The sequence below is a fragment of the Papaver somniferum genome, unplaced genomic scaffold (assembly GCF_003573695.1).
Source record: "Papaver somniferum cultivar HN1 unplaced genomic scaffold, ASM357369v1 unplaced-scaffold_32, whole genome shotgun sequence".
In the NCBI taxonomy this organism is placed as follows: domain Eukaryota; kingdom Viridiplantae; phylum Streptophyta; class Magnoliopsida; order Ranunculales; family Papaveraceae; genus Papaver; species Papaver somniferum.
The window spans coordinates 2,562,237-2,574,374 of NW_020643262.1; positions in this window are offsets into that span (position 1 = coordinate 2,562,237).

Genomic DNA, 12,138 nt, shown 5'->3' on the forward strand with positions numbered 1-12,138 from the left:
TTCAAACAACAAAGAAATCCTATAATAACAAGGTATGTATTGAGTAGTTACCATCCAAGAAGGCGTTTGTGAAGATTGACTATGTATTCTTCAGTTATAACTTCCTCGTTTCTTCTCTCACTGTTTTCAACCATCTTCATAATCTCCCCATCCTCATAAACGTATCTCAAAGAGGAATTCTACAAAATTTATAAACTCTGATTTGGTGAAAATCCAAATTATACAAAATATACATCTGATGTGTCTCAAATGAGTAAATCAAATTTTGATTGTAATAAAATCAAACATTCAAGAACAAATACAAGTAGATATTAACTTGAATCGAATCGAAAAATCAAATTAGATGAAATTCATAACAAATAAATGGGTAATAGAGATGCTAATTCACTGATTTCGAATCTGAAAACTGATTTTTAATCGAGATTTAAGATACAGAGATTCATTGATTTCCAATATAGAAACCTAATTACTATTATTTTGAAATTTCTTATCAAGACTTTTATATTAAAAGCAAGATAGAGATTAGATTTTAACAGATCTGAACTTTGATAACGAGTTCATCGAGAAATTTCATTTAAAATCATAAAAAATTACAAATTAGAGTTGATTACAAACCCTAAAAAGATTTTCGTAAAAACAAAATCGATAAATAATAGTTCAAATCGAAGAGAATGATAAAAGCATTATAGATTGACGCAACAATTCTGAAATCAGATCAAAAGAAGAAGATATTACCTATTTCTTTCGATTTGATGGTGAATCTCACTATTTCATCCATGTTATTCTTCTTCTGCGTGCAACCTACAGATCTATTTGTTGATAATGATTATCACTTCTTTTCAATTGATTTTCACCGAATCTCCCTATAACAAGTGCTGCTGATGTTGAATTTAGGTTTAGATAATCAAGATCTTTGTTTGTAAACCTTAGATTTAGGTTTTGAAATCGATTTTCATTGCAAAAATCGGTTAGAAAATGTGCATTCTCCGCCCTGTTTCTTTTGCCGAGAGAGAATGAAAAAGCAGATGAGAGAGAGAGTGAAAAAGAAAATGAAAATGAAACTGAAATCTATAACTAGTTTTATTAGGTATAAATATTAAAGGTCAGTCTTGGTATTTGTTATTTTCTGATGACGTCAGCTTCCGGTAAAATTTCAAAATCTGGCCCCAAAATTGAAAGTAATGGGCCTAGAAATATCAAAATCTGAAAGAATGGAGTTGATAGTGGAGGATCCATTTTGTGGGGTTTCTATATGTTGAACCCATATAACAGGGGGTTATAGTATTTTTCACAACTTGAAAAGCAAATTTGACAGAAAGTTTCATCCATTTTCTCTTCTTCCTTCCATCATCTTCTTTTCTTTATTGATTACTGGTAAAATCTTCTTAGAAAGCAACTGATAAACTTCCTGAACTTTTGATAAAAACCATGATCTTGTTGAAAATTGAAGATGTGCTATTGAAAAGGGAAACCTCAAAGCTCTACTTCATCTCAAAAAAAATATTTAAAAAAATATAATCTAAACCTCTGATTTGATTAATTTACCATTGGGAAACCTAAATTTCTAGGTCTATTTCATTGATTTGGATTAGAGAGTACAATACAGATTTTAAGATTTATCAAGGTAGCAATACACAAAGACACAAATTTATCCGATGATGAAAATTCAAAATCAAGATCTGGAATAAGTTTAAGATCATATTTTGGTTCATTAATCAGAATAATCTTTTAACCAATAGTTTACAGAAACGATATCATCTTTCAAACAATGGGTCATGAGCAATTTCATCAATAGTCTGATTTTGATGTTGGATCTTATGTTAATTGTATTTTTTGTAAGAAAATTATTTGAAAAGGAGGCAGTATAACATGTATGATACAAATTAATCTGATAATGAAGGTGAGATAATCTGATTTTCTGAAGAATTTATTTTAAACAATGGGTCATGGGAAATTCGATGGATATTTTGATTTGATTTTGAATCTTTGTATTAGTTGCATTGGTATTATATAGTAAGCCTTGAGAACACAATTGTGGTGCAGGTGATATAATCTGATTAAGTTAAGAAATTTTTTTCCTCAAACGATCGTCTACTTAGTGAATAATTATGTCACCATTCATTCACCATCAGATCTGAACTATAAAGATTGGAAGAAGACGAAGAGGTGAAGAAACAAAAAGGACGTCAGGCCGGTTCCTATGGCAAATGCTGAAACCTTCCATATGCCATGCCAGCTGGTCTGGCAAACTGGTCGAGCCACTATGGGAGAAAAGGTAAGCGGTCGAGTCTCCACCGAACAGTGGGAACTACACCGTTCGGTGGATTTGAAACCATTTGAAACCTCCCAACGGCTCTTTCTCCACCGCTATTAAAAGGGCAAAATTTCACACAAAAATTACACCAAATATTTTACACAAAAAAATTTCATCTTCCTATCTTATTATCTTTCAAAATGGCAAAGTTTGAATCCCAATTTGACTTGGCAACCCAACTTGATTTTTCTGGAGTGGTGCTTGAATCTGCCCTTAATAAGATATGTGAAGGTTTTAAAGAAATAGGTAAAAATCAAAGAAGTATACAAGTTTTGGATATTGACCAAATCAAACCTCCAACTAAGAGAAGACCAAGAAAAGCTCAAGGGAAGGAAAATTTGAAGGCAAGGAAGAAGATAAACAAAGGAGACTCCGTTCATGAGCGCATTGATTGGAAGTTTGGTGAAATGAAGAAGATAAACAAGACGAAGAACATTGTCTCAAATTTTTATTTTTAAAGTCTTTATTGTAAGTTATGTCATTATCTAGATGAATGAAAGAGGCATTAATGTAAATTAAAATTCTAAACTTTTAATGAAAGATGCACTAGTTTTATATTAATATACCTTAAAATTAAAATTTGATACAAATGATAGTTGCATCATACAAACGAAAGATGCATTATATTCGGGCATTTACTCTAAACTGATCATATTTGGGCAACACCGTCAAGATAAGATAACAACCCTCAAAGTGATTATTGCTGATTATTCCAAAGAGACATCATCCCACAACTTCACATCCTTGCTGATTATTCCAAAGAGACGACAAAATCCATCTGCATTTCGATTATTGAGGTTCAATGTTTCTTCTTGAAATCTCTGAAATATGCGACTCCATACAACCTCTTGATGTTGATTTTGTCCACCATCGGCCATATCTTGCATAACAAAAACATAATGCCTGCGAATGGATTCATCTTCAGATATGCTAAATTTGCGAGTTCGAACTCGAACTGACATATTGGATTTGTGGAGTGAAAGAATGGAGATTGAAGAAATGGTGTGAGTTGAAATGAAATTTGATATTGTATTTATAGGAAGATGAAATGATGACCGTTGGATGAGATGATAGGAGCGGTCTAGTTTACACCGCTGACGGTGGACAGTACACCTAACGGTGTAAACTTCACCGAGCGGTCGAGACTCGACCGCTCGGTGGAAACTTGAACTGACCTGGCTAAGTGACAAATTTGCCACTTATTCAGGCGAGTTTGCTCCCTCCATAATGGGTGCTTAAATGGCAAACATTCATGTTTACCACACCTTCGTAGAGAGAATTTAGTTTTGCGGATGACACAGTCATAGAAAGAAGCAAAAAAAAAAATAAAATCCAACTCAGCTGCCACATTGGATAGGGAGAAGAATGGGGAGTAGATCGGGGCGTGAAATAGCATTTCCGTTAAACGAAGACAAATATAATGATTTTGGTGTTAGTTTTTGGTGATGATTCTGACTGGGATAGGACAACAGTGCATATAAGTAATAAGTGGGGTGTTCTAGTCTACCTTGAGCGATTTGTACTGTCTCAACACCAGCCATCCTCACAAAATTGTAATTTGGAGATTACCAAGAACTTGTTTGTTTGCAGCTGACTCGGCGTCTGAATCTGAGTCAACTCCTGACTCGGACCGAGTCAGCAGTCAGACCGTTTGTTTTCCATTTTGAGTCAGATCTGACTCGACCTCTGACTCAGACATAACCCCTGACTCGGACTCATTTGAGTCAGGTAACAAAATACCCCTGACTCATGTGACCAAACCACTGACTCACTTATTTCCGAGTCAGATGAGTCAGATCTGACTCAAAACAAACATATCGACTCAGATCCAGATGAGTCAGGTGATTTCACTCATATCCAGATGATTCAGATCCAGACGACTCAGATGAGTCAGGAGTAAACAAACATGGTGCAAGTCTTGGGTAACTGAGTGTATTTCATTACTGGATAATGAGTGACATCTCTCGGGTGGATGGCCCAACGTGTATCAAAAAAGCCCAATAAATTTTTGGATTTACTTGCTATAAAACAGAGAGGCAGTGCCTGATAAATATCACGATTGTGATTTGTGAGAGAAACAAGAATTCATATGACTAGATTTGTGCCCGTGCTACGCACCGGACGTATATTTTTCTTTTAACTTGTTGTGCGCAGGGCTTCGTCCGCCTCGTGGTAATGTATTTTTGATTTGGTGCGCGCGGGGCTTCGCCCCTCCCCGTATCGATGTATTTTAGATTTGGTGAGCGCGGGCTTCGCCCCGCCCCGTGGCAATGTATTTTTGATATGGTGTGGCGGGCAAATACATTAAATAGGTGGAGAATATGTGCAAATTTTATTTATTTTTTCCTGTTAAATTGGAGTGCGCGGGGCTTCGCCTTGCCCCGTGGCAATTCATTTTTGATTTGGTGTGCGCTGGACTTCACCCTACCCGTGGAGATGCATTTTCTATTTGGTGTGCGTGCGGCTTCGTTCCGCCCCGTGGCGATGTTTTCTCTATTTGGTGTGGTGCGGAAAATACATTAAATAAGTGGAGAATATGTGCATATTTTAGTTATTTTTTCCTTTTATTTTTGCAGAATATATGTGTATTTTTTCCCCTTTATATATTAATTTGAAAGAAAAAAATCCTGATATAGTAGTTACTCGATTTCCAAAAAATTCCAAAACACAGTAAGTTAGGTTTTTCTTTTAAGTTTGTAATTTTTAAACCAATCATACGTTGCCAAGTGTCCTCACCTAAATACCTTTAGCCATCAGAGTTGTTGATTGTCGACAGATAGAACTAGATTTCTATTTGTTTTCTCGTGCCTTGAATGGTCTCGTTTCTTTGACCCTCGGGGTGTGTAATATCAGTGTAACATTTAACTTGGAAGATGAGACTGTTTGGTTGTTTTATTATATCATTGGTGGTATAAGAATTCCTCCCAGCAAGAATGAGAGTTCTTTCTGTTTAGTTGTATGTCTATGGGGTTCTTTATTTTCTGAAATGAGCTTTGAAGGAAGAGTTAATGCCTGTTCTTGGCATGTTGATGAGGTTATCTTGATCAAACTGGAATCTTATGTCTGCTTTCCTAAGGGGATTCAATGGTTCATGCATAATTTCTTTGGGTTGGTTATCTTCAGAGCTAATTCATTGAAACATTATACTTTATTTATTTCTTGGGGTGATTTGCTGGTTTTCAGTTTACTCTTATGTTGGTCATATCTGGCTGTCAGACCTTTAAGTCAGTTATCACCAACAGGGGTTTGGGCTGTTAGTACATAAGTTTGGTATAGTAGTAAGATGAAACCTGTGTTTGATCATATGTGGTTTGGGTGGAAGTTTCAGCAATTTGGGTTTTCTTTTCGGCAGAATTTCAAGGAATTTTTCACTATATTCTTGTTTTCCAATCAATCTTTTGGCACTCTTCTGTTTGGAGGGAACTGGTCTTGGTTCACTTTTGTTAATCATCATGTTCTTTGGAGGAGTGATGCACCTTTGTATGTCATGCGTGGCTCATTTATGAAAATTAAACGTCAACATACCCATGTCTTGAAAGGGGCTCCAGTAGTGGTTTACTGTAATCAAGGTCGTAGTGACGCTGATGAAAAGTTGGCGGAATCAATGATTTCTTCGTTAGAACTGGATGAAGTGAGGATGTATACTTCTATATCTGGCTGCAAAAACTCTTGTCTCGACGTTTATCTGCAATTCCTTTTGTTTCATTTTCGTTATTGTTATACTAGCGTACTCTTATTGTCTTGTGTTATCTCCTCTTATGGTTCAGCCTCCAGTTTAGTGTCTACTAACTGTTTGATGGCTTAATTTATAACCGTTTGATTATTAAAAAAAAATAACTCATTAGTTACATATAACTTTTGTATGAGATCCAATATTTTTAAAAGAGTTAACTAATCTTAAATCTAGGTTTAGATAGGTGATAAAGATCTGTTTGGGATTGCTTTTTTTTTCCATCAAAAGCACTTTGTAACAAACCTGTAACAAACTTTTACCAAAAATCGTGTTTGGTAAAAAAAATTCAAAGTGCTTTTGGAGAGAAGCACTTCCATTTTAGGCTTGCTTTTAAAAGCTACTCACCACTAGCTTTTTAAAGCTGAAAAGCAGAAGCCATGGGCCCACACAATTTGATTTAATTGATTCCCTATTTTAACCTTGTTATTTTATTATAAAAACAAATTTTACCATTGAATATTGTACACTTGTCAATATATTTCTAACTTCTATTTTTTTCCTCTTTTGTTCATTTTTTCTTTTGAAATAATAAATAAAAATATAATGATAATTACAATAAATATATTTTTTTTTGAAACAAACCATAATCGTGAAATTATTTATTAAATGATAAAAATAAATTAAATTAATAAATTAAAGAGATACCAGCTATGTTCCAGTTGACAACGAGAGATGCAGTGTTGTGGCAAAGCAATCAACTGGATCACGCTATGGACTACCTGAAAGCCATTCCAATTCCCGGCCTTAACCAATCACTCGGACCTAGGCAGTTCCGAGCTGTTGCTCAATATCAGCTAGGCATTCCACTATTTGCTGAAGATAGTACTTCCTCCTATTACGGTCGTCACATGGACGTATTTGGAGATCATGCACTCCATTGTGCAAGCGAAGTTGACCTTAAATTTCGTCACAATTTAGTAAGAGACGTTCTCATGGATTTTTTTCTATAGATGTGGCGTTGCGTCTAGGAAAGAAGTCCCTTTAGGATTTCTTTCTGAACATGACACGGCTTTCAAGCCTGCTGACATATTCATACACAATTGGGAGAATGGACAAGATACTTGCCTTGACGTCACCGGAGTTTTGCCATTCACCGGTGGCGGAAATCGCAGCTTCACAACGGGGCATTCTATTTCTAAAGTAGTTGTTCGTAAATGCAACAAATATCTTGCTAAGTGCACATCTCAAGGATACCGCTTTTATGCCTTGGCCTTCTCGACGTTGGGGGAGCTTGGAGAGGACCTTGTTTTGTTGTTGAGGAGATTGAAGAATTGTCTGACTAACTACGATGTTAACAACAAAATATGTGTTATGTTTTTCCATAGGATAGGTTTGGCTATCCAAAAGGGTGTTGGCGCACAGATTTTTGCCCGACTCCCTTCCATTCATGTGTAAATAAATAATCTTCGGTTCTCTTAATAAAAGTCCAGTGTGGTATCTTTTTATAATAATAATAATAAAAAAAATTATGACCATACAGACTGCGACTTCTCTTTATGACCAACATCTTGTCCAATATTTGCGTCAGCTGGTGATGGGAGATGGTGCTGGTTTTGGTCCAGTGCAGTAACGGCTAGCCACCTTACCAATTAAATATGGTGGTTTTGGTGTTTACACCATGTCTGACACCGAAAATTTTTGTTACTTGGCCTCGTATGCACAAACTCAACACCTACAGCATAACATTTTAAAGCTTGCATCCCCTTCAGATCCGAGCCCTAATTTTGAATTTACTCTGCAGAATTTTACACAAGCTTGTGGTGCTCTTGTTTCCAACTTCGATATCAATGAAGCTGCCCCCCATTTCATGAAGACCGTGGCAACCAAGTACTTTGATGTTGTTAAGGAAACTCTACCCTCAAACTTTGCTTTAAATGACAGGGAAGCTATCTTATGGAAGCACAACAGGGTGAAACATGCTATGGATTTCCTAAAGGCCATTCCTATAGTTGGATTAAATCAAGCTGTCGGGTCGAGAAATTTAGTGATGTGCTCCAATACCGATTAGGAATACCTTTCTTTGATGCCGAAAGTTTGTGTTCTATTTTTACAAGGCCTATGGATCGATATGGTGATCACGCATTACATTGTGCGAGTGAAGTGGGTATCAAATTTAGACATGATATGTTTAGGGATGATGTTGCTGACATATGCTACAAGGCCGGAGTTGCCGCAAGGAAAGAAGTGTCATTGGGATTCCTCTCCAACAATGCCAAATCTTTAAAGCCAGCCGATGTTCTTGTCTATAACTGGACTGATGGTAAATATGTTTGCTTCGACGTTACTGGGTCTCTCCTTTTACAAGTGCTAGAACCCGCTCTTTTACTCCAGGTCATGTTATTTCTGCTGTCGTGTGTCCCAAGTTGCATAAGTACTATGAAATATGTGCAACGCATGGCTATGGCTTCCAAGTATTAGCCTTCACTACCTTAGGTGAACTTAGTGAAGACATTATTATTTTTCTAAAGCGTCTGAGAAATTGTTTTGTTAGACATGACGCTAACTATAAAATTGGTAGCTTTGCTTTTCATAGATTAGGTATTATTATTCAAAAAGGTGTGGGTACCCATCTTGTTGCTAGGTTACCACCCAAAGTTTTGTGTGAATCCTTACCGGATTAATTTTAATAATAAAAATAAAAATAATATTAATAAAATAAAATAAAATATAATATTAATTTTAAATAAAAAAATAAAAAAAAATAATAAATAATAAAATAAATAAACTTCAAAAAGAAAATAATAAAATAAATATTACATATATTTATTAGATATATTATAATTGAAAATATAATTCATTTTAATTACAGTGTATTTAAAACTAAAACAAATCAATTTTCGTCATTAACTACATTACCATCGCTTTAAAGTACCAATTTACCAAGCAGAATTTACAATTTGTCAATTTCACAGCACTTTTTAAATTATAGTTTACGAAATGTCATGCCGCTTTAATTTCACAACACAACACAGCAACACACAACACAGCACAACAGAAAAACACTTTTCTAGAACTCACAGTAATACCAAACTCACTTTAACTGGGAAAGATTTGTAGAGCAAAACTTAGCGGCACAATACCGGATCACGCAAATGTCACTGTGGTACAGTGGTAAAGTCGTTGGGTGATGATACCAGGGACCTCAGTTCGAAACTCGTCAGCATCGGGGTGGGGGATCTTTCTCTTTCTTTACCTAACTGCCTGGGCTTGTAGATAGTAAATCTGCTTGAGGTTTAAACTTTAATATAACCTTTGGGCTTTGAACCCAATTTAAAAAAAGAACAATGCCGGATCATGTTAGTCTAAATCCAATAGTAGCACGTAATGACATAAACAACTAACACCGAAAAACAGTAGCACATAACGACGTAAACAACTAACACAGAAAAATTATCAGTATATTTTCGTTTTATGCGAATTTTTTTATAAAACCCTTCAACGAGATAGTTCTTTTTCAAATCTCTCAAAATGGAATCTGTTACAAACATATATGCCATGGTTCCTTACTTCGGCAGGGTGCAAATATCTAAATTTCACCCTTTTAGATACTTTTTCAGACCTATTGCCGATACTAAGTAGCAGTCAAAAATTTGTATCCGTTTTTCATGATATTATGCATGGATCAGATACATCATGGCCAATTCCTCAGAAAAAATTGTGGGAGATTCTTCCACAATGGAATCCGATAAGTGAGATTTCGAGTAAGTGTTTACATAATCTTCTTCTGTCCGAAGAAATGATTCATCGAAATAATGAGTCATCCGTTCCATTGATATGGATACATCTGAGATCACCAAATGCTCGGGAGTTCCTCTATTCAATCCTTTTGCTTCTTCTTGTTGCTGGATATCTCGTTCGTACACATCTTCTCTTTGTTTCCCGGGCCTCTAATGAGTTACAGACAGAGTTCGAAAAGATCAAATCTTTGATGATTCCATCATACATGATTGAGTTGCGAAAACTTCTGGATAGGTATCCTATATCTGAACTGAACTCTTTCTGGTTAAAGAATCTCTTTCTAGTTGCTCTGGAACAATTAGGAGATTCTCTAGAAGAAATACGGGGTTCTACTTCTGGTGGCAACATGCTATTGGGTGGTGGTCCCACTTATGGGGTCAAATCAATAAGTTTTACGAGAAATATTTGAATATCAATCTCATCGATATCATAAGTATCATACCAAATCCCATCAATCGAATCACTTTTTCGAGAAATACGAGATATCTAAGTCGTACAAGTAAAGAGATCTATTCATTGATAAGAAAAAGAAAAAACGTGAACGTTGATTGGATTGATGATAAAATAGAATCCTGGGTCGCGAACAGTGATTCGATTGATGATGAAGAAAGAGAATTCTTGGTTCAGTTCTCCACCTTAACGACAAAAAACGGATTGATCAAATTTTATTGAGTCTGACTCATAGTGATCATTTATCAAAGAATGACTCTGGTTATCAAATGGTTGAAAAACCGGGATCAATTTACTTACGATACTTAGTTGACATTCATAAAAAAATCTAATGAATTATGAGTTCGATAGATCCTGTTTAGCAGAAAGACGGATATTCCTTGCTCATTATCAGACAATCACTTATTCACAAATCTCGTGTGGGGATAGTAGTTTTCATTTCCCATCTCATGGAAAACCCTTTTCTCTCCGCTTAGCCCTATCCCCGTCTATGGGTATTTTAGTGATAGGTTCTATAGGAACTGGACGATCCTATTTGGTCAAATACCTAGCGACAAACTCTTATTTTCCTTTCATTACGGTATTTCCGAACAAGTTCCTGGATGACAAGCCTAAAGGTTATCTTATTGATGATATTGATGGTAGTGACAATATCGATATTGATGCTAGTGACGATATCGATGATGACCTTGATACAGAGCTGCTAACTATGACGAATGCGCTAACTATGTATATGACGCCGAAAAAAGACCGATTTGATATCACCCTTCAATTCGAATTAGCAAAAGCAATGTCTCCTTGCATAATATGGATTCCAAACATTCATGATATGTATGTGAATGAGCCGAGTTACTTATCCCTCGGTCTATTAGTGAACTATCTCTCCAGGGATTGTGAAAGATGCTCCACTAGAAATATCCTTGTTATTGCTTCGACTCATATTCCCCAAAAAGTGGATCCCGCTCTAATAGCTGCGAATAAATTAAATACATGCATTAAGATACGGAGGCTTCTTATTCCACAACAACAAAAGCGCTTTTTCACTCTTTCATATACTAGGGGATTTCACTTGGAAAATAAAATGTTCCATACTAATGGATTCGGGGCCATAACCATGGGCTCCAATGCACGATATCTTGTAGCACTTACCAATGAGGCCCTATCCATTAGTATTACACGGAAGAAATCCATTCTAGACACTAATACAACTAGATCCCCTCTTCATAGACAAACTTGGGATTTGCGATCCCAGGTAAGATCGGTTCAGGATCATGGGATCCTTTTCTATCAGATAGGAAGGGCTGTGGCACAAAATATACTTCTAAGTAATTGCCCCATAGATCCTATATCTATCTATATGAAGAAGAAATCATGTAAGGAAGGGGATTCTTTTTTGTACAAATGGTACTTCGAGCTTGGAACGAGCATGAAGAAATTAACGATACTTCTTTATCTTTTGAGTTGTTCTGCCGGATCGGTCGCTCAAGATCTTTGGTCTCTACCCGGACCCGATGAAAAAAATTGGATCACTTCTTATGGATTCGTTGAGAATGATTCTGATCTAGTTCATGGCCTATTAGAAGTAGAAGGCGCTCTGGTGGGATCCTCACGGACAGAAAAAGATTGCAGTCAGTTTGATAATGATCGAGTGACATTGCTTCTTCGGTCCGAACCAAGAAATCTCTTAGATATGATGCAAAATGGATCTTGTTCTTTTGTTGATCAGAGATTTCTATATGAAAAAAACGAGTCGGAGTTTGAAGAAGGAGCCCTCGACCCGCAACAGATAGAGGAGGATTTATTCAATCACATAGTTTGGGCTCCTAGAATATGGCGCCCTTGTGGCAATCTATTTGATTGTATCGAAAGGTCCAATGAATTGGGATTTCCCTATTGGGCCAGG